Here is a 24664-nt window from a genome sequence, read left to right on the forward strand (position 1 = left end):
GAATCTCTGGACTGGATTACTCACAGAACACCAAGATCTGCAGTCCCCTTGTTAAAATATGCGGCTGGAGCCAGAGTAAATGCCATTAGCAGCAGAGCTAAACGTAAGATGTGGACTAGTTTGTTACATGAACTGGAGAGCCTGCCTTCAGTAAAAGAAGCTGCAGGGGCTCCAACGTGAAATCCAGTCTGGGTTTTTATTCTCTCCAGCTTTCCTGCTAGAACTGGTTTAGGGAGAAAAGGGGCCTCTCAGATATCGGTTTTCAGTGAGAGCAGCTGCTGTAGAACCAGAATGTGGGGGATGGGTGGCAGCTCTTCTGCAAATGCAGATTCAGTGTGAGACAGCTGCGGGGGGAAGGGAACAGCCTTCTTTTGTCTCAAACGTATTCACAATAGAAACGTGCTGTGCTAACACGAAAATCAAAAAACATACAACAGAAAAAAAAATCACAATTGTAAAATATAAGCTGCCACATAAACATGTGTGAAAGCACACTGACTGCACAACTCCTCCCATAACTTAAAAATGAGATTAATCTTAGCTAGGTGAGATTTTTCCAGTATTCAGAAAATCAGAATGTCCATGTGCAAAACAAAGGTTTTATCACAGTAGGCACCAGAATGTGTGTACAAAACAAGAAATGAATCTTGTATATAGAGGGCCACGTTACTGCCAATATAAAAGCAGCAGTTTGGACCTGGGTAGTGGCACATAATTTTGTCTGAAAATACAGTAAATTGCATTAATATATGGTGCTAAGGTAATTATATCATGAAAATTAGTTTCTTTTAATTGTTAATTATCGTTACAAGGGTTTAACAGTTGCCCCCCAAAATGGAAAAACTCATTCACTTCAAACGACCTCAGAGAAAATTATAAACAAAAAAATTCACAAGTGATAGGTTCATATCATATTTCTCCAGCATAAGGTCAAGTACCCCTCTGAGAGGGAGACAAAGTCCAATTTCAGAGAAATAAATATGACATTGAGTTTTACTTCCTTTGCCAGTATCTAGTGTGGCACTTTTTTGAGGTCTTGGCACTTTTCTTCACAAAAGATTTTTTTTTCGGGGGGGGGGGGAGGGAAGAGGCGGGGGGAGGGGGAGCTGGGGGAGGAAATCAGTATGTAAAAGTTTCACAATCCATTTCCTTGATCTTAGTCTAGGAAACTGGTTTAATGTAGATCAGGTCTACATAATTTATTTCTAATACATCACAAAGGAAATTAATAACCAGGAAGTGAAAAGAAAAATAAATAACTCTGTCTTTGTGCTCCCTTGCCAAGTTACAGCCAACAGAGTTTGGACTTCTGTGTGTAACCTTTAGGCTTGACTTATTAAAACCAATATTTCCACATTCAATTCACATTACAAAAGAATATGGAATTATACAATTTCTATAACTATTTCAACTACTGATTTGAATATATTAATTCAATAAACATATGTTCCTGTTTCATGTTTGATGGTAAAATGAATGCACAACTAGGTGAGAATCGATTTAGTCTTCAGACCTCTTATTATCTTTGTTGCTTTTCTTGGCACTCCTTTTAGGGTCACAACTTCTTTGTATCACAGAGACCAGAACTGGATATAGTATTCCAAGTGTGGCCTCACTAGCGCAGTATAAAGCAGAACTATAATTTCTCGTTTTTATGCTAGCCTTCTGTCAATGCAATCAAGGACTGCATTGGCTTTTGGGGCAGCTGCAGTACATTAGTAGCTCATACTTTAAGTGGTGGTCCATTAAGACACCTAGATCCTTCTCACAGTTGCTACTATATAATAACTGAGAGAGTTACTACATATTGATATATACATCTGTTTTTTGAGAGCCAGATTGGTCTAGTGGTTAAGGCACCAGTCAGAGACAATGAGTCCTAATCCTGCTTTAGCCATAAAACCAGTTGGGTGATCTTGGGCCAATCCCTCTCTCTCAACTCAACTCACCTTACAGGACTGTTGTGAGGAAAATAGGAAAAGGAAAGTGAGTGGAAATGTCCGCTGCCTTGAATTATTTGTAAAAAAAATAATAAAAGTGGGATATCTATATATAAACAAACAATTTTATCCTAGTAGAGCTAGCTTACTGTAAATCTCTCTCACTTATGGGCTAGGGAAAAGATTAAATAAAGACCCTGCAAGGGCAAATTTGAGCAGGCTGCACAATGTTTTGGATTCAAAGGAAGTGTTTGGAGTATGCAAAGGTACTTACCTAGCACCTCTTTCAAACAATTGCTTCATTTCCTACTCTCTGCAATTGCAAAACAATCTCAGGGAAACATAAATTTGACTTGAAGAGCAATTCCAGGTGGTATGTGTTCCAGGGCAGGGGTCTCCAACCTTGACAAATTTACAACTTGTGGACTTCAACTCCCAGCTGGCTGAGGAATTCTGGGAGTTGAAGTCCACAAGTCGTAAAGTTGCCAAGGTTGGAGACCCCTGCTCCAGGGCACCATTTCCTTTTGAATTGAAAGTGTTCCAAAGTGTTCCTGTGTTGTTAGGTGCAAAGGAGGAAATTTCTTTATACCTAAGAAACCCTGCTAGAGGTAATGGCACAACTGGATTTATATGATCAGAAATGAAATAATTTATTTTAAATTTGTTTTGAAATAAATACGATAAAAATTTTGTTAGGTTTAGACAACCTTTACAAGTTCGTATATTGATGTTACCTTCTCTCTTATTCTGATAGTGTAGCATCTTATGTGGGAGTGGATTACTGTATTCTCTCTCGTTTGCTTAGAGAGCCAATTGATTAAAAAAACTAAAAAGTTTATTTACCAATAATATTGGATGAAAAATTATTGTAAGTTGTCTCTGCTCAGAAAACATCAATAGTAATTTGTGCTCATTTACAGAAATATAGTTTACTATGCTGTCCAAGTTACTTTTCTTTTAATAAACTTTGATGGATTCATTTTCCTCCCCTCCCCCTTTCCTTTGTGCACTCTCTCCTCATATTTCTCTCTCTGGGATCTCTTCCGTTCTGCCTAGCACTCTCTGAGAAAGTTCCAATTACTGTTTACTTGCTTTAGTGGAATGTTACTGTTTTATCAGGGAAAAAGGTATAAAAAATCAGAGACAATTTGAAGGATAAATTCAGGAGATTAAATGCTACCCCTCATATTCACTGTTTCGTTCGTACAATGTTATGAAAATGTAAACCATGTTTTTTAAAATCATTTTGTAAAATTTGGTTCCATTTGTACTATTCATCGGAAAGCGTTACAGATCCCGAGTTCCTTGAAGAAAGTGGCATAGAGAGCTATGATGAATGGAAACTAAAGGAGCAAAATAAAATGAAGGCATCTAATAATTACATAGTCAACTTGAATTTGATAATTTACAGGTTCTAGAACATAAAATTAAGCAGTCAGCCTGTCAGCTTTTTATTTGGGAAATTTATATAGTTGTCCATCTTATATATGTATTTCTAGCATTACTACCCAATTCGGTAACAGCTTTGCTCCTTATGCCATTTGTTTGGTAACCTCGCAAGATTTGTTTCCCTTGCCATGTACATGTATACATCTGAGCTAGACTGTGTTGTTTCACCGAGTCATATAATATATGTGGGTATATGCTTATTTATTTATTTATTTATTTATTTATTTATTTGTCATGTTTATGTAGTGTATATTAGAAGTGGAGACTCTTTGAGACCTGTATGCAATGAAATTTCATTTTAATGTATGCCGATTAGTGTACATTTAAAGTGAGAATAAAGTTATTCTAAGTCTATATGTGTCTCTGAATGGCATAAAAACATAATACAACAAAATAATCAAAAAATAATCATAAGAATAATTTAAAAACATTAAAACATTTTTTAAAAACTAATAAGCAATAAAAACGTAATCTGTGGGAGAGAACAATCAACAAAACAGGCATTCAGTGAACTCCATACCACCACAACTAGATCCCTAGGCTAGATGCCAAATTCATGTTTTCACACCCTTCCAGAAGGTCAGCAAGGTTGCCAATCTGAGCTCAGGAATTATGATGTTTCCAAAGGTGGGTGCCATGGCAAAAAAGACTCTTTACCTGAATCCGGTCAGATGCATTCTTTCATGGATGGGAACCACATATCCTTCTTCCTGCCAGACTAGATGGGATAGTTAGATGTGATTGGAAAGAGGCGGGTCTTCAAATAATCTATCCTTATTTATATTTTCCTTTGAAAATATAAAAATGGTACAAATGTTCATATAACAAGACATCCCAAATTAAATTTATATAATTTTTAAAACAGACTTCTAGCTTTTTAGATTAGAGGAATGCTATAGATATATCTTCATTCTATTAAGATTTTCTTGTAGATTGCCATAATAAGTTGTTAAGAATCAAGTTTGACAGTTTGCGGTTATATAGATATGTAACTATATGCACTATTCACAAAGTCCAATGCTATGTATCGATTACAATATCAGATCTGGACCACGGTCATAATTGTAAATAACCTGTCCTGTCATTCCATGGTGAACTAGCTGAATCAACTTCATGAATTTCCTCAATCACCCATAATGTCTCAAAATGATCCAGACAGCTTACCTGTTTACATTGTCAAATGCCTTATCTAGGTAAATAAAAACAGAATAAAGAGGTTTGTTCTGCTCAATTTACTTCTCCTGGATTTGCCTCAGGACAAATACAATACCTACTGTATTGATAGTCCTTGACTTAAGGACTACCAATCATTAAGAGAACACTGCAGCCATTAAGCAAATCAAGTTCCCCCAATGGGTGTTTTTTTTGCTGGGAGCCAGAATTAAGCAACAGAAACTGGCAAAAATGTTGCAAATTGTATTAATGTGATTATGGGATGCTGCAAAAACCCATAAGAGTCAGCCAGTTGCCAAGCGTCCAAAATGCAATCACGTAACCATCATAATTTCAAAAACAGATTGTAAGTAGCTTTTGAGGGGTTTGTGATATCTTTGAAAGGTCATTGAGTGATTGATTGTATGTATAGGACTACACGTACTTTATTCTGGCTGAAAGCCACACTGTGTCTCTGGCAGATTCATTTCAAAGACAATGATATGTTTGTTCAAGGGAATGCAGGCACAAATTTTGCCTGCAATTGACAACAGTGAGATAACTCTAATTTCCGCAGTCACATATTCCCTCTAAAAAATAATAAATACTTGACTAACCTGAGAGCAACACTGACAAACAACTGCCCATAAGGAACAGAGGGCCAAGCCTAGTGAATGAATGGCAACCTGAATAAAGAAACATATATTCTACAACTTTAGAACTCAAATAACGTCGAGTTCTTTAGACAGAAAAAAAGCAGCCTAAACCAGGGGTCCCAGATTTGGAATTCATGGGCCACATGTAACCATCCAGATAATTTTGTGTGACCTGCATTCTGCCTCACTATGCTAACTTGGTTAAGGCCAAAGTATATCAGCTCACCACAGGGGTAGTGGTGGAACCACATCAGGAACATATTCATGTTCCTGCCACTTCAAAGTTCCTCCCTCTGTTCTCCTTTCCTAACATTCTCTTGCAGTCCATCTAACAGTAATGAAGGTGAAAATGCACTGAACAACATCACCCTTGCCTTGATTGCTCTGCTGTCTGGCTAGTGTGGCAAAGGGAACTGCTGCACAGGAAGGTAAATTTGACAGGCAGCAATCAGTTGGGAATGATTGCACATTCTGTCAGTAGCACAGCTCAACTTATTAGCAGATGGTAAGGAGAAACAAAGCAGGAGACATGAAGACTGTCAGTGTGTAAGAAATTGTGAGCTGGGATAGTCATAACAACAAGTCAGCCAATGGGAACTGTTTGGTGACTGAGAGTCATGTCAGACAACTCGGAGCCTGGGCGTGGCTTAGCTTGATTGATCTGTATATAAGAGTGCTTCTGTGATTCTTTTGCTTCTGTGATTATATTGATTCTGTGCTTCTGGATTCTGAGTTCTGGTTCTGGCTTCTACTGCATGGGTATTGTCTACATGCGTCATGCTTTATATTACTGTATATAAAGAATTTTCTTTTATACATGAATCCTGCTGAATTATTTACTTGTATGCTGGTTGGATTGCTGCAAACTCCAACAAGGCCAGCATCATGTAAGGCCTTATTTACACTCCATAGCAAGTAATTGGTAGGAAACGAGGCAGAAGCAGAAAGCAGCAGTGGTATTTGTCAGAAAACCCCAGTGCAAAGAAGGGGAAAATGCCACCACTATCCAAACATTAGAAACAATGTACTTTTGTTACAGCCACACTTTATCTTTTGGGATTGAGATAGGAGGGGTGGATCTCTGGAGATACAGTTGTACCCTGAAACTAGTCAAAGCAAAGACTAATGCTAGTTGTTAATTTACTATTCTAAGGAAGAGAAACGTGCACCAACTTGTCTTATAAGCTTGTGAAATATTCTATTAGACAGAAACATTGATTAGGGATGTGAAAGATTTCAAACTTTATCAAGCTCACTGACAATTATCCCTTGTTGTACCTAATGGAAGTAAGTGAGAATCAATTAATTCGGCCTACTGAACCAATCAACAACAAAATAAGGAATAGCATTAGATATATAAGAGTATAACGATGGCCCTGAAGGTGGTTTAGGCCAATTGTTAGTCAAACATGAACTTAGCCTGCAAAAACTAAGAGAAAGAAACTGCCTGTCTTGACTTTCTTGGAAAAAAGTGTGAGGGAAGGAGAATTACCTTTGTTTTCTAAACACAAATGCTTCTCGCGAAATAAATCAAGTGAGGAAAAATTGTCTTGACATAAATAAATGTTGACCGTTTCATTTAACTTTTTTAATTAGGAAACTTCCTTAATGGGAATGCTATACAGATAGTACACAAAATTCACTTAACAACTGTCTCAAAATTCACTTAGCAACAGTCACTAAATGAACTGTTATAAGTCAAGACAGGAAACAAACTCTACACTCACTAATACTGATGATGTAGCCTAAACGGGTAATAGAATGTCTGCAAACAAACAACCAAACACAGAGAGAATCAAGGATTCATTGTTACTATATATAATTTTAAGTTATTTAAAAAACTAGTCACATCTATTTATTACATCTATTGTATATGTAAGATTGTAAATTATTAGTATATAAAAATTAAATTAACAGGAAACTAACAAGATGTGTGTGTGTGTCTATATACACACTGCATATGCATATATATGTGTGTGTGTGTATGTTATATATACTGTATGTGTACTCTATATTACCCTATTTTTTGGACTATAAGACACACTGGTGTATAAGATGCACCAAGATTTTGAAAAGGTAAGTAAGAAAAAAAAGGGTTTTGACCTCCCCGACCCCCAGGAGCACTCTGCAGGCCTCCCAAACCCTCTGCGTGCCCCATTTTTTGCAAAAACGGGCCTGTTTTTGCCCTCCCTGGCCCGGTTTTTGCAAAAAAAAACGGGTCACACAGAGGGTTTGGAAGGCCTGCAGAGTTCTCCTGGGGGCCAGGGAGGGCAAAGATGCCCCCATTTTTGAGAAAACTGGACAAAAGGGCCCATTTTTGCAAAAAACGGGCAAAAAATGGGAACGTTTTTGCCCTCCCTGGCCCCCAGGAGTACTCTGCAGGCCTCCGAAACCCTCTGTGCAACCCGTTTTTCACAAAAATGGGCCCATTTTTTGCCCATTTTTGCAAAATACATGGCACGCAGAGGGTTTGGGAGGCCTGCAGTGTGCTCCTGGGGGCCAGGGAGGGCAAAAATGCTCCCAATTTTGTGAAAAATGGGCAAAAGGGCCCATTTTTGCAAAAAACAGACAAAAAATGGGGGCGTTTTTGCCCTCCCTGGCCCCCAGGAGCACCCTGCAGGCCTCCCAAACCCTCTGCGCACCCTGTTTTTGTGAAAAACGGGCTCGTTTTTCGCAAAAACAAGGTGAGTGGGGAAGGGCTTCAGGAGGCCAAAAATAGCTGTATTCGGTGTATAAGATGCACCAACATTCCCACCCTCTTTTGGTAGGGGGAGTGCATCTTATACTCTGAAAAATATGGTATATACTGTATATTGAGAAAGTTTAAATTGCTAGCAGTCAATTTGTCTCAAATGCTTTATTTTTATTTCAGATGCAAATCCTACCAAAGTGCTTAAGAATAAATATGTTGCTTTTTAAAGAATAATAAAGAATAACTGGGAGTTGGATGACATATACCTTTAATAAATTATTTTCAAATAATATCTACTAGGTATCTGCACTCTATTTATTTGCTTATGGTTAGTATGTGAAATTTACAACTTTCCTGCTTCCTTTTTATGAGTTGTATTTCTCTATTTTTCTGAAGTTCTCTTGTCTGTTTATTTTCTACCGATAGTAGAAAGAGCCATCATTATATTCTGTGTGATGTTTGTTTTGTTCAAAGGTTACCATTCGCCATGGAGTTTGCTGTCTTTTCAATCCATCTCCCCTGTCCTTTCTTTAAAACTTTGCTTCTATGCATACTAAGACCTCTGCTTCAGACTTTCTTCTGAGTTTTCCTTATAGTTATCATCCCAAGATAGTCTTTAATTATCGCTAACTTAGCAGTTACATTACAGATAGTCCTCAAGTTACGACCATAATGGAGCCTGCCTATTATGGTTATATGTTATAAAAGTTGTAAAAGGAGTTGGTCATGTGACAAACCCAATTTTACTAGTTTTTGCAGCAGTTGTTAAGCAAACACAGTTATGTGAATGCCACAGCTGTTAATAGCAGTAGCACTTAGACTTATATGCTGCTTTATAGTGCTTTACAGCCCTCTCTAAGTGGTTTACAGAGTTACCATATTGCCCCCAACAATCTGGGTCCTCATTTTACTGACTTCAGAAGAATGGAAGCTGAGTCAACCTTGAACTGCCAACAAGATCAAACTGTTGGCAGTTGGCAGAATTAGCCTGCAATACTGCATACTGACCACTTTTAACATTAAGTTGATGCATTGTTTATATTTTTAATAAACTCTCATGTAACTGAGCTTTCATAACCAAATACGAACAGTTCCTCCCAACAGGAAAACTAGATATATCATAACAGAATTGACCACTGTTATAAATCAGAGGTCCAGGCTTTTGCTCTGTTTCAAGATGTCTCCCAAGATGTCTCTCCCGGTCTCCCCAAGAGCTTTATTTTTATACAGTTTTACACAAGCAGATAAAAGGTAACGCAGCAATAGGGTTCTAATTGGATAATCCTCCTCCCTCTTCCCTCACTCAGAAGAAGGTCAGATAACACAGACCATAGCAAGAATGAGATCATCCAGGAAGAAGATACATGACACTAGAAACGGAAGCAGTGTGCTGCATTCTGCCCGATGTCATGGACTTCAATTCCCTACAAACCACAGAAAAAACAGAGATAATATTTCCCACAATAAAAAGCGAATAGAAAAAAGGAAATTCCCATCAGAAGTTAAAGGAAATAAGACCAGAGCTTTTAAAAATTAGTAGAATACAAAACTTTTGTACTGACAACCTGATGTAAATGTAAATAAATTCTGATCATTTTCACTACCCAGAAGATCATTGTCAACTTCTGGCAAAAGCAAAAGTAAATTGCAACTCCAAAATACAGTAGTACCTCATTACTCGACTGCTTCAAAACTCATCAAATTTGATACTCAACACATTTTGACACCAAAATGTTGTCCCGATACTTGTTGTTGGTTTGATACTTGACATGCTGCAATAGGAAGAAGGGGAAAGCTGTGGAAAACAGACAGGAAGTTGGCCATGCTGGAAAGGTCACTATAAAAGTAAGCAGGGGACAGCCACAGAGGGTAGACAAGAAGTCAGCAATGCTTGGAAGGTCACTGACATAGGAAAAGAGGGATGGCGGTGGAGAGCAGACAGGAAGTCCTTCCCAGCTAAAACAAAGGTTCATGTGGTAAGTCACATGATTTGTTTAGTACTCGTCATGCCTCCCAGAACCAATTAACGAATATTGAGGTACCATTGTAAAGTAATAAAAAGACATTAAAAATTCACATTAAAATCTAGCAAGGGGTTAGAATAAATCAGCATTCAACCTATTTATCATTTATTAATAAATAAAGATGACATTCAAAATGAAAAAAGTTACTTCAAAAGATGCAGTTAAAGCTGGGGCATGCTTAAAATAAATCAAAAAGCTGAAAGAAAAGATGGTGATCCAACCATCTGGTCGCTCCTACTGAAAATTGCAACCATTGAAATTCTTCTTCTCAAGCAGGTACACGGTCATTAGAGAGTAATCTTGGATCATTCCTAGTTGCTCCCATTCAAATCTAGGAAGCACATTGGCAGCAAAATCAGCTATTTGTTGACAGGAGGAAAAAAATTGTCCTGCCACTCTGTGTACCATTTTTGAGGATTCCTGCAAAGCATTTGAATATTGATGATATAACCATGGAGAAGCTGCAATGGTGCAAGGACCAGTTGCAAAGTTACTTTTTCAGTGCTGTTGTAACTTTGAACACTCGGTAAACAGCAATCTTTTAAGGTCGGTATAGTTTTTACAACAGGAATAGGATTCTTTAGGTTTCTGTCCCACTCCTCTCAAAAGAGAAAAATTAATAAAGCATTATCCCAAAATATGTGTATGTTGATATGCGTACTTACCTTTCGCTCAAACGATTTGCAACATTGTATGAAAGGGCTCAACTAAACAAAAGGAGGAAACTGACAGACTTGAGAGATTTGAATTCTCCCCCTCCCCCCTCCCCCAGGAACAATTACAAGAATTAACAAAAACTCACAACAGTTAGCATTAATCCTGGATGTGGAATCACCAGAGAACTGTTTCTGGTTATATGCATTAAATAAATAAATCTCAATGGTTGCTATGATAGCATTAGCTATAAAGAAGATGACATTTCCCCCTTTTAAGTACCAGCAAACGGAATGCTAAATCAGCTGAAACCTGGGAGATGAGAAGAGGGGTACAACAAGATCTTCCATCTGTTGAAAATAAGACTTTTCAAGCTCTGCAAAGTTTTATCATTGTAAAGAGAAAGATGGTTGCTAATTTCCATTTTAGATATATCACAGCTGGGTTGGAACTAAATTAGCTCAGTTTTCTCACGCAGACAGTTGTGTGAGAATACAGTGGTACAGAGCTGAATCTAGAACACAAAGAGTGGATATTTAAATGATAACTAGTTATGAAACAGAATTAATTATGAGCTAGTAATTAATTTGTGAAGGAATCACTGTTGTACACTATTGTCCAACATAGAAATTATTAGTGCTATTTACCAGGATTTCTTTCTCCTGGGAGTTCTGCTTTCTTTTAATTTTCTTTTTCTAGTCACTCGGAGTAGAAGATAAAAGCTTTAAATTCTGATTTTAAAATTACCCCCATACTTGAAATGCCCCTTTGCATACCTTACAGTACTTAGTCTATTAAATAATATCACACATTAGGATTGTGTAAAAGTTCAGCAAGAAATATTAGGCATCTCAATTGGCCGTCTATGTTCACATATTAACAAATAAGGGAACATCACACTGGAGGTGGTTGATGAATTAAGAAACAATCCTGCATCCCCTCATGCATCCTGTTTCCTCCCTCATCTTTTAATTATAATTTTATCACGATTGGGTCTTCTCTTTTTATTGTTTTAGAGATATTTATATGCTACGATTTTAATGTTTTATGCTGTAAGCCACTCGGAGTAGTTTCCTTATGAAACAAGACAGCAAATAAATAAATAAATAAATAAAATTGAAAGAGAATCTTTATGTTCATTTTACTCCCATTATGTGCAAAAACAAGGGTTTCTAATAGGCCTTTATACATATCAGCTGCAGACCCCTGCTTTAACTTCATGTGGTGGCTGTCATACAGCGAAACAAATTAATTGTATGAAGATGGAACTTCGAACAAATCTGTTTCTATTTCTACCAAGTAATCAATCTAAACCTTAACTTTAATCAATCTTAGATGGATTTCTTTTTTACCTTACCTGGAACATACTGAAATAGTTGAATCATTATTTAAGGTATTTGGACTAAATAAAAGTTTAAAATTTAAAATCCATATTGAATGTTATCATTTAAGACCGATATTGAGACAGTAATACAGATTTTCAGTTTATCAAAACTTCAGTTCCCTTCAGACCTGCAGAGAAGCCATTGTAAGATGCTTGATGGTTTAAAATGATGGAAGAAAGATGAACAAAGCAGGCTCCAAGTCACAGAAGCTTAGCTGCCTTCTTGGCTAAATAAATTCTTGTGGAATTTTGTCCTCACGAATCTTTGACCTACAAGGCAAACTGAGCCTAGTTATTTATTAAAAGTTAGTTGTCTTTATGGACATTATCTTTAGCTCTTAGGCTGCAAAATTCCAGAGTGCAGCAGCATTGAAAATTTGAGGCAGATAATCATTTTAGCAGCATGGAGAAATTTATGGCTGATGAAACAAGATGGTTGAATATGTTCTCATTATATATATAAGTAAATGGAACTAGTCCCAAGGCCACTGCTTCCTTTAAGATGTTCTTGAACTAACTGGGTAATTGAAATGAATTATTTTTAAAGAACCACTAATGTATATTAAATGGCAACTTTGATCAAAAACCCATTCATTCATCACAAGTATATGTTACTTTGCCTAACACGACTGCCATCATATCTGATTCTATTGCAGAACTCTATTTTTAGAGGGGAAAAGCCTGGCATGGCAGGAGAATTTACACTGATGTTTAGGCTTCTTCCTAAGACAGGGGTGTCAAACTCACGGCTTGTGGTCCGGATGCATCACGTGCTGGCCCCTGACCGGTTTAGCAAAGGAGAAAAAAGTCCCAATACATCATGCTGCCGTGATGCTGCCATGATGTCGCAAGTTTGACACCCCTGCCCTAAGAGGTGGAGAAAACTAAGCTGCTGCTAGAGAGTATTTATTTATTTATTTTAGTCAGATTTATTTGCTGCTCTTCTCCCGTAGAACTCGGGGCGGCTTACAACAGTAGAATAACCCGACAATAAGTGAAAATTAAATATTATTAAAACCAATTTAAAATTCCCAAATCCCCAAGTTAAAATCCGCGGCAGATCAGGGAAGTTGGTGGAAGAGCCATGTCTTTAGGTCGACGCGGAAGGTGCGGAGGTCGGGGGCCGTCCAGAGCTCAGTGGGTAACCCATTCCAGAGGGTTGGTGCGGCCACAGAGAACGCCCTCATCCTGGGGACCGCCAGGATGTAGGCACACCAATCCTGTAGAGTAGGCACACCAATCTTCTGCACCTCTTGCTATAGGCTTCTGATTCACTAGCAGCAGGAGAATTAGAAGGAGAACAAGCAGATCTTCAAAGGAAAAATTGAGGGATTGGCTCAGTGGTGGGTTACAATTCTTTTCCTACCGGTTCTGTGGGTGTGGCTTGGTGGGTGTGGCATAGCTTGATGGGTGTGGCTTGATAGGCGTGATAGGGGAAGGATACTGTAAAATCTCCATTCCCACCCCACTTCAGGGGAAGGATACTGCAAAATCCCCATTTCCTCCCAATCAGCTGGGACTTGGGAGGCAGAGAATAGATGGGTGCGGGGCCAGTCAGAATTTTTACTACCAGGTTCTCCAAACTACTCAAAATTTCTGCTACCAGTTCTCCAGAACTGGTCAGAACCTGCTGAAACCCACCTCTGGATTGGCTTCATATAATGCTCCCTCTTTGAGTTTTGTTCTTTGGGAACGTTCAGCTAGATCTCCTATATTAAAATGAACCATGGCTGAATTATCTGTATTTGATTAAAGTATCTTATTTGGCATTCTGATCATTTTTTATTATTTTCACAATGCAATTATTTCCAAAATTATATACTCTGACTTTGAGTAAATAAGTTTTTTTAAAAAAAGGGCAGGGGAGATATTTTGTGAAGTTTCGATTTTTCACCAAAATAGTGTGAAAATTATGTATAGTAGAAAATAAAAATAAAAGCCATGTTTCTAGTGAAAACCCTACTTTATATATTTTGCAGTGTTACATATATATATGTGTGTGTATATTATACATTCAAGGAAAACAATCTAATTATATGGATTCAAAACCATGATTCTGAGAATTAAAAATAATAAATGTTTGCTAAGTTTGCAAATATTATGGTTTCTAAGGTATACCTTGAAGATAGAATAGGAATCAAAGGCGGAATACATTTATTTATTACACAGCTCAGTGGAATATTCTTATTTAGAAAGACAAATAATTCATTTCACTGAGTGCAAACAAACTGCCACAAATCACTTTTAATCTACATATAAAAGTATTCCTTGCACAAACATTAATATTCAAATGGTGTTGCTCCAAAATGTGAAAATGCTCTGTATGTACTATATTGCTTCCCTTCCTCCTCAGTGCATATTTAAGTGATGACTCATTTAACGACTCTGCCACAGATAACAAAAGGGGAAGGACTGTGCAGAAGCCATATACTATTCTGAAAAGAAAGTAAGTCTTGCAAAAAAAAAAATTCAATACCTTTTTCTATAATTTACCATAATTAAAAAATAAAAAGGAAGTATGTATACTTTATGTAGCTTTTCATAGTAACTATCTCACTTTTATGAGAGATTATATAAATAGACCAGAAAGCATTTTTGAAGGTTTTTTTCTACCTTGTGACCTAATTATTTTAAAAATTGCTGCTTGTTATCCTCAACTACATTTCTGTTCAAAAGTTCTTAAAGTTATGACTAGAAACAGGACATGAGCTACTCTATCATCTATTTCTGCATTATGGATAAGGTATAGTACATAGTACATTGATGTGGTATGTACATAGTACATTTTCTCCATCAAATCTTATCAAACAAAATTTGTTCAATTAGTTTCTTTCAACAATGTTTATAATTTTAGTAGAAGTCCTTCCTTACCATATAGTGGCATAACTGAAAATATATTTTTAAAATATTTTAACTCGATATAATCCTGAAGTCACTATTCAAAAGTATGTCAATTAAAAATATAATGGTGGTGAAACCTGATTTGTTAATATAACACTGCATATTTGAAGAGATCTAAGTCTTTGATCGTGCTAATGAAAGCTTATTTTTTAAGGGATTGCTGTGTGATTTGTTTTGTAATTACAAATTGAGAGAAATAGGTTAAGCCTATTTTCATTCCATGTCCCAATTTTGATAGTCTTTCTGAAGATGCATTTAGCATCTAGGATGACCCAAGAAAATGGTTTCTCTGTGCTATACCATTAACTTCTAATACTAGAATTCAAAAGATCAGGATTTTATACTAGTCTCCATTATATATTTGCAGGCTGGACAATGGAATTTTCATTATTATTAACAAGAGCAGACTCACCTTGAATATTTATAGAGGAATTGATTGTGTGAGAAGACTTTTGTAAGTGTGGGTAGTGTTGTGCTAGATCAGGGGTCCAACCCCCAGTCCGCGGACTGGTACTGGTCTGTAGCTGTTGGGAACTGGGCAGAGGTGGGTTCTACTTACCTTTACTACTGATTCACAACGGGAGCGTGCTTGCTTCTGCGCATGTATGCTTTGCGCGCTTGCTTTGGCGCATGTGTGCTTTGCTCACACACGTTTGCGTGCTTCTGCGCATGCACAGATCATCCATGGTGACATCCGGGTAGGTGGGCGGATCCTCCCGCCACTTTTACTACCGGACCAAACCAGGAGCAACCCATCACTGGAACTGGGCCACATTAAGCAGTGGGTGAGTATATGAGCACGTTAAGCTCCATTTGCGCAAGTGGCAGGCACACAGATGAAACCATCCCCTCCCCCCACTGTGTTGTGGCTCCGTTGCCTGAGCCTGGGCTATTGACAGATGCAGACTCTGAGAGTGAGGGAGAGGAGTTGGCAAGGCCCCCCTCTCCAGGACCCTCCTCTCTGGCAATGCCTCCGGAGGACACCGAAGGCCAAGAGATAGGCCCAGAGCCAAGCACGTCCCTGCAGCCACAGGTGGACAGCGACGAAGGAGATAAGTGCTGGCTGGACCCTCCGCAGAGGCTCAGGGAGAAGCGTGCGCAGCAGAGGAGAAGGCGTGCCAGAGATTAGCTGAGTCACTGGACCACACCCCACAGGGTATAAATGTGGGTGTGGTGCCGGTTCAGTTTGTGACGAGCAAAAACTAGAAATAATCCATGATCTCTGCGTTACTGGACTTTTGTCTGCCTTGTCGGACTGCATTTGGACTAATCCTTGTATTGCGGAAACTTTGCCTGCTTTATCGGAATGCTTGCAGTCTAATCTTTGTTTTGTGTGAGTAAAGTCTGAATTGGCAGCTAGTCACTGGGTTGCTGCCAACTTTATCTTCAAAGATTTTGTCGTGTGGCTTATTAACTCCGGGCCGTCTGTGGGGGTGCATGTGTGGGACGGGGACAGAACACACTGCCACTGTTGCCAGTCCACAGAGCCTGAAAGGTTGGGACAGCTATGTTAAATGGATAAATTATCTGAAAGTCATGTTATCTTTTCAATAGATCAGGGGTGTCAAACTCAAGGCCTGAAGGCCAGATCCGGTCTGCAGGGTGCTTAGATCTGGCCCATGGGGCCATCCTGGAAACAGCAAAAGACTGGCATGCGATGCCTCTGCCAGCGAAAACTGACCTCGGGAGGGCCACATGCAGCCCTTGCGAGCTCTGTTTTCACTGGCAGAAGGTTGCAGAATGCCATCCCAGCCAAAAATGGAGCTCGGGAGCCCGTTTTGGCTGGCAGGGCACTCGGGCCACACAAGCGCCTCCTGACACAAGTGATGTCATGCTGGCCATGCCTACCCTAGCCATCTGAAGTCAAACACAACCCTGATGCGGCCCTTAATGAAATTGAGTTTGACACCCCTGCAATTCTGTATCAAAGAAATGGGTTCAATCCTGCTTTGGTTATGAAAAGAATTGCCAACAAAAATTAGGATTATACTGAGTTGGTAGTTACTCTTGTTTAAAAATTATCTGACCATTTTTGTATCTAATAGCTGCACACTGGCAAAATATAACATCTGAAAACATGCTATTTGCATGCCAATTTTTATGCTGTTGTACTAGTGCAATAGTAGAGTTTTGTTCGCACTTTCATTATATCATCCAGGTTGTCCCCTTAAGCAGAATTGTCAGTGCACTCTAGCCAATCCTTTTATCTGTTTAGATGTAAAATCAATATGATTTAAATGAATATTATCCAAACATATTATTCTGATAAACCAAGTCTTATTCTAGTCACATGTTGCCAATGCGGGAGGCAATCAATATCAGAATGTGCTCAGCTGTGTAGAATTGGTTCTGAAGAAATGCATCTGTTTTTTGTTTATGTGAACACTTTATATCCACAGTTTATTGATTAGTTTGGGTGTGGTAAAAACAGATACTGGTTGTTATCATTTAGCGGGAATCCTTAATGGCAAACTATGCCTTTTTTTTTTTTTTTGTTAAGCAAAGCAACAGAAAAATGGTAAATTGATAAAATTATTATTAAAAATAATAAATTGAAATTTTTATTCTGGAGACTTGCACCTGATTCATATCAATTTCGGTTCTATTCCCACTTCTCAGATTTAAATGAATCTGAATCTAACTTTACCTCTATTAAAAACTGCTAAATCTATTTAAGACTATACCTCTCTGGAGTGGTATTGAAACTGACACAGTATACTTTGAAATGTACAGTTTATAACCACTTGGAAATAAATAATCTGCTTCCAATGGTATCACAGCAACAGTTGTTGGGTTTTCTCTCTCTGTCTCTCTCTCTCTCTGTCTCTCTCTCTCTCTCTCCCTTCGGTTGACTGAATTGTTAAGAGCTGTGTGCAAAAGTAGGTTTTAGGGCTGTGTGCAAAAGCATTTGATGCAGCTACATGTACAGTACAATATTTCCTTTCCCTAGTGTATTATCTTTCATTTCTGCTCTGATCAACTTGACCTTCAGAAGCCCAAGGAATGATCACAGTTTTCTTAATATACATTAACTCGGTTTGTTAAAGTATAAACTTAACAATAATGTCAGATATCCTGCTCTTAGCCATCAAATGCAGAGCTGATGAAGTAGCAGAAACAAGTAATTAATTTGGAAGAAAAAAAGGTGTAAGACTCCATGTGGAAGATATACCAAAACTCCTTAAAACATTGCCCCCATCTAGTTCCAGGTGTTTTGAAACTGAAAGTTATATACAGAAACATTTATATGCTAAATCTTCTTTAAAAAAACACAAAACTATTCAGAAATATTTCTGAAAGAATAGTTTGGGAGAGGCAAAAGGTTCCATGTTTATTAACAACCATTAAGATGCACTATGTATTATTGCATACCACTTCTGCCACTTCTTTTCTCAGTGTGATGTGAATTATCCTTCATTTTCAGCATTAATAATGGTACAATGTTCCATTGGCACTGAGCAATTGAAGCCAGGATTTAAGCTGATTTCCAAAACTCAACACCTGTCTCGTCTCACAGCTGTGCAGCACAAGCAACCAAACAGAATGAGTGGCCGGCTGGCTGTGCAGGCTCAAAAGTAGGGCTTATTTTGGGGGTAGGATTTATATTAGATGCATGTGTAAAAACATGCTAGGGATTATTTTCAGGATAGGTCTTATTTTTGGGGAAACAGGGTAGATGATAGCAGAAAATTTGCCTTTTTTCAGCACCTTCAAAGGACACTGGGTTCTTTCTCTTTTAATCTCTCCTGGAAATTGCTTATTAACTGTTTTTTTAATATTAAGAATTGTCAGAAAAGTAATTCGTATTACACCAGGGGAGCGTCTTTTAATCCTTAGCAAAATAAGTTGTATGCAAGGAAATCAGTAGACTAAGTTGCAGTACCATTTTATGCCTTAAAGACGACTAGACTTTGGTCAAATCACTGTCTCTCAATCCATGACATCAGGTTCGGGCAACATGCCAATCAGTTTCTTGTTGCAACTAATCAATCAACACTCAATTGATCCAAAAGAAGCAGACTCTGCACTTGCAGGAAGAATACCAGAAAGAGGGGAAAGTCTTTTCAAAATTCTTATTTTGGAATAAACAGCAAAAGGGTGATTAGAATGTTGGTTTTGGAAAGTTGTAAATAGATTAAGGGACCTGATGCATTGAAAATAAGATTTTAAAAAATTACAAGAATCCTTCCTGTGTGAAAATGTTTAGAATTCCATTAAAAATTATTTTAAAATTAAGGATAAGAAATCTTTCCATAAGAAACTGTTGCTGAATAGAGAAAAAAAAAACATAAAATAGGACTTTGCAGGTTGGACACAAGAGGGAACTAAAAATAATTAAAATTATAATTGAAACAGAAGAGACCCACTAATATAAAATGAAGCAAAATACTCTAACTTTGGGTGAATTTAAGAATATTTAGTAACAATATACTTATTACTGTTAAAAGTGTCTGCCATCATAAAACTAGATTTTAAAGAGGACAAGTTTTATTGGACAAAACTGAGGCTAATTCAAATGTAGATTTTAAAATGACAGGTTACAAGAATTATACAGAAAAATACATTATATACTGGATATATAATTGAAGCTGATTCCTTGATATATAATCAAGCTGATTCCTTGATAATTAAGGGGGATATACAAATAACAAAGTAGAAGAACGACTTGGATAACTTTCACATTTTAGATTTTTGAAAGAGATTTGTTAAAATCTTTGATGGATTTTCTGAGAAGAAACAAAGAGAAAATGAAATGAAACCATTTTCTGCGACACTATTTAAAATGACTAAAGATTGAGATTCGCAAAAGTAAAATGAAGGAATATAAAGATGGTTTATTTGATCAGGGTATGTGTATGTATATGTACCGTATTTTCCGGCGTATAAGACGACTGGGCGTATAAGACGACCCCCTACTTTTCCTGTTAAAAAATAGGGTTTGGGCTATACTCGCTGTATAAGACTACCCCTCTTCCAACGCACACCAAATAAAAATTAAAAAACATCAGATTTGATTTCAATATGGTAATTTTAATTCAAATGCTTATGACATGCAGGTACTTAGCAGGAAAACTGTCACTTATAAACATAATGCTGTTTGTCATCAAACATGTCAACATAAAACAGTGCAATTGGATTAAACTTTTCCTAATTCACTCTAAAGCTGAAAGGAAGGATAAGACAATAAACCCATGGGAGCTGCCATGCTGTTTGTTTTCTAAGCTGTCAACCAAACTGGAACTGATGATGATAGGAGGAAGATAACAAACAATAGAGAGCCAGTGCCGGGCAAGTCCCTGGCGAGTCAGCAACGCCCATCATAACTGCAAGCTATTTTTACAGGTTTTGCTGGCGTGACAGTTTCCCTTTAAAAGCCTTCAAAATCCTCCTGTTCGTCATCTGATATCATAAGTACATCAATGACATCTTGTGATACATTTGTAAGGCAGTCATCATATGGATCTAATTCCGTATCAGATGGTGTGGTCTCAGCTTCGGCTTCTTCTTCATCTTGCCACAAGTCCTCCATACCATCTAATGAATTTGATATGCCACACTTCTTGAAAGACTTGATTACTGTTTCTGCATCAATATCATTCCAGGCTTTTATGACAAACTTGCACAAAACATCCAACTGTGGAGCACGCATGTTTCCTCCTTTTGTGAATGACTTTTCACCGCTAACCATCCACTCATTCCACTGTTCTCGAATGCGATCTTTAAATGGCTTGTTTAGGCACACATCCAGTGGCTGTACCAACGATGTCAATCCTGCAGGAATAACTGCCGCATCTGTGTTTATTCTTGCAAGCCTTTGCTTAGTACTGGGAGTTAAATGAGCCCTGAACATATCCCACACCAGTAGACTACGTTTTTGAATAAGTCCACCTGGTCGCCTGCTCCATACATTATCAAGCCATAGCTTTACCCCTTCTTCATCCATCCAGCCTTTTTCATTCACATGTACAAAACAACCAACAGGGAACTTTAGTTTCGGCATTGTTTTTCTTTTAAAAATAATCATTGGTCTCAGTTTGGAGCCATCAGCTGTGCATGCTAGTACCACTGTAAAACTGGACTTCTCATGTCCTGTTGTTTTAATTAAAATTGTTTTTTCACCTTTTGGATGGACAGTTTTATTTCCAATCATATCAAAATTCATTGGAGTTTCATCTATATTTCCGATACTACTTAACGCATAGCCATGTTTCTTGCGCTGTTTTATTACATATCGATGGAAACTATTTACTTTGGCATCAAGATCTGCAGGTAATTTTTGTGCAATTTTTGTCTTTTGCCTCAGAACCAAATTATGCCTTTCCAAGAATCTAGTACACCAGGATACAGTGGCCTTAAATCTGTTGCTGTGATCTGGGTTAGATTTGGCCCACTGAAGTGCAAACAAACGTATTTTATTTCATGTCACTACATAACTGTTTTGGCGATCCTCATTCACCATGTCTGCTACATGTTTTTTGAGTTCTGGCCAATGTGGGGTGCCTCTTCTTAATGCACACTTACCCCTTGGCATACTCTTTAATGCTTTTACATTTGCTTTCCAGTCCCGAACCATCTTTTCTGTTACTCCATATTGTCTTGCAGCAGCACAGTTATTATGTTCCATGGCAAAGTTTACAACTTTAAGTTTAAAACTGGCTTCATATTTCTTTCTTCTTGCTGGTGGAGCCATGATGGGGTCTTGACTGTTATATTTGTATACTATACTGTATGTACTGTTGCTGTACTGTATGTATTGTTGCTGTACGGTAGAGAAAGGTAATGGGCTACGCTACGTGTAGTGGCAAGAGGGCTATTTTGTACCAGGTTTTTTTCCTTCACCCATGCAGCCTTGTCGAGATCGGCACAGCTTCATGAATCTGAGTTGCTGGCGCTGACTGATGACGCTATGGGAACGCCGACAACATTGACAGGAAGCTGTGCCGATCTAGTCAAGGCTGCATGCTGCTGAATGCTGGAACCAGCTGGTTGCTGTGCGGAGCTTCCCCCAGGCATCTAGGGGGATATTACCGATGCTCGGACTTCCCCAGCTGACCCCCACTGATGGCGAGCCCCACCGGTCTGGGGAAGTCGGAGCGTCGGTAATTTCCCCCTGGATGCCTGGGGGAAGCTCCGCGCAGCAACCAGCTGTTCCAGCATTCCAAGGAGGTCCACAGTGAAAGCGACGCCGTGGTCGACCTGGGCCAACGCCTTGCACACCTGGCTCTGCATCTCCATTATGAGAAGCTCCATGCGACTTCGCATGTCTCTGCCCCAGTCGCGCAGCTCTCGCAAACCGCTCACCGGAGGTGCCATGAAGCGCTCGCACCGCCTTGCCAGATCTTCCTCGTCCTCCTTTCCCCACGGCTTTTCCGGTTGTAATTGCTGCTGTTGCTGCTGCTGCCGCCGAGGCTGCTCCTTCATCTCCGCCCGCCGCACCAGACCCAGCCCGGTCAGCACCGCCGTGGCTCCCGCAGTCCAAGCGATGCCGATCGCTGCCACCCACCATCGCCCCAACGGGAAGAACTACCCGGCAGCGAATCCAAGGAGCCCGAAGCGAACATCCTGGAGCAGCACGGGTCGGCCCGGAGGCTTAAACCCCGGGAGCCCAGGTGCCAAACCCCGCACAGCAGAAAAGACATGATAGCCGGTGCCCAGTCCCTTTTGCAGCCGTCCGGATCGGCGCCAAGCGAGGAAAGTGCGCTGCGCTCTCCCACCCTTCACCTGAGAGCCTGGAAGAGGTGGTGAAATGCAGAGCAATACCTCGTGGGGAAGTAGTCCGCCGTGGCTCCCGCAGTCCAAGCGATGCCGATTGCTGCCACCCACCATCGCCCCAACGGGAAGAACCTCCCGGCAGCGATTCCAAGGAGCCTGAAGCGAACATTCTGGAGCAGCGCGGGCCGGCCCGGAGGCTTAAACCCCGGGAGCCCAGGTGCCAAACCCCGCACAGCAGAAAAGACATGACAGCCGGTGCCCAGTTCCTTCTGCAGCCGTCCGGATCGGCGCCCGGGCTCACAGGTGAAGGGTGGGAGTGCGCAGCGCACTTTACTGGCTTGGCGCCGTTCCGGATGGCTGCAAAAGGGACTGGGCACCAGCTGTCATGTGTTTTCTGCTGTGCGGGGTTCGGCACCTGGACTCCCGGGGTTTAAGCCTCCGGGCCAGCCCGCGCTGCTCCAGGATGTTCGCTTCGGGCTCCTTGGATTCGCTGCCAGGTGGTTCTTCCCGTTGGGGCGATGGTGGGTGGCAGCAATCGGCGTCGCTTGGACTGCGGGAGCCACGGCGGTGCTGGCCGGGCTGGGTCTGGTGCGGCGGGCGGAGATGAAGGAGCAGCCTCGGTGGCAGCAGCAGCAGCAGCAATTACAACCGGAAAAGCCGTGGGGAAAGGAGGACGAGGAAGATCTGGCAAGGCGGTGCGAGCGCTTCATGGCTCCTCCAGTGAGTGGATTGCGAGAGCTGCGCGACTGGGGCGCAGACATGCGAAGTCGCATGGAGCTTCTCATAATGGAGACGCAGAGCCAGGTGTGCAAGGCGCTGGCCCAGGTCGACCGCGGCGCCGCTTTCACCGTGGACCGCTGGGAAAGGAAGGAAGGTGACCCGAATTCCGGGGTAGAGTGGGGACGCATTCCTTTCTCGTGGGCCACGCACTGCCTGGCACCTCTTGTAGGTTGGAACTAATTCGGAGTACAGCTTCCCCTCAATGTTGCCGGCGCTCCCGTAGTGTCATCGGTCAGCGCCAGCAACTCAGATTCGGGTACCCGGCGTATAAGGTGACCCCCGACTTTTGAGATGATTTTCCTGGGTTAAAAAGTCATCTTATACGCCGGAAAATACAGTATATGTAGCTGTTTTTGGTAGCTCTCAACAGATTTTTGTTGAACAGGAACAAATAAAGATTTGTTTAAAGATTTGATTATAGATGAGATATGGAAAGAAGAGATCTTTTGTTATAGTATCAGAGAAAGTGATTAGTTGTTGAAGTTGTTTGTACTTGTTATGATGAAGGAGGAAATTTTAAATAGTCTTCAGTTTGTATTCATTTTTTATCTTTGTCATTATAAATTTTAATTTAAAAATTACAAAAAACCAAACCAAACCAGGGAGGGTCATATCTAAGTAACTTTTTCAAATTATATTTCTGCCCAGGACTTAGATTTATTTTATTTGACCATTCTCATGGTTGCAAATCTTCCTTCAAAGTTATTCCTTCTACCCATTACATATTTCTTTCCCCATTTTTCCCTGAACCACCAAGCTGTCGATATCTCATTTTTTATTATCTTCCCTGGGATGTAATATAGGTGAGTAATCTACTATAAATATTATAATATATATTATAGATGTTATAAAATCATATATTTTATGATAATTAAAATATATGTCATCTCTGGCTCATAATCCTTCAGTGTTCTGCTTTGCATGTTTTGAAATCTCTATATGATTCTTGAGACCAGAATCTTTCCAGAATTATTGTGCCTAATAACACTGAAGAATCAGTTATGATAAGATTATTAATTACAATTTTTTTAAAAATGTGTGATTTGTACTTCCTGAGCCTTTATCAACTATACATATGTGTAATTATGATTATTATGTGTTTAACTGATTAAGGATGAAGTCTCTTTATCAGAATGAGTTCCATGTAGTGGCTGTTGCAGTGTTCCATTCTGGATCATCTGCTCAGATTCTTTTTGGCCAACCTATCTACAATAATAATTACCAAAGACAAATTCCACCTCTGCCACTATTTAGCAACAAATCTCTTGTTCTTCCAAGTTGGATACAAATGGTATCAGTTACATATTATTTATTTGTTT

This window comes from Pituophis catenifer, unplaced genomic scaffold, assembly GCF_029215685.1.
Source record: "Pituophis catenifer annectens isolate HBS135680 unplaced genomic scaffold, rPitCat1.0.hap2 SCAF_7, whole genome shotgun sequence".
In the NCBI taxonomy this organism is placed as follows: Eukaryota; Metazoa; Chordata; class Lepidosauria; order Squamata; family Colubridae; genus Pituophis; species Pituophis catenifer.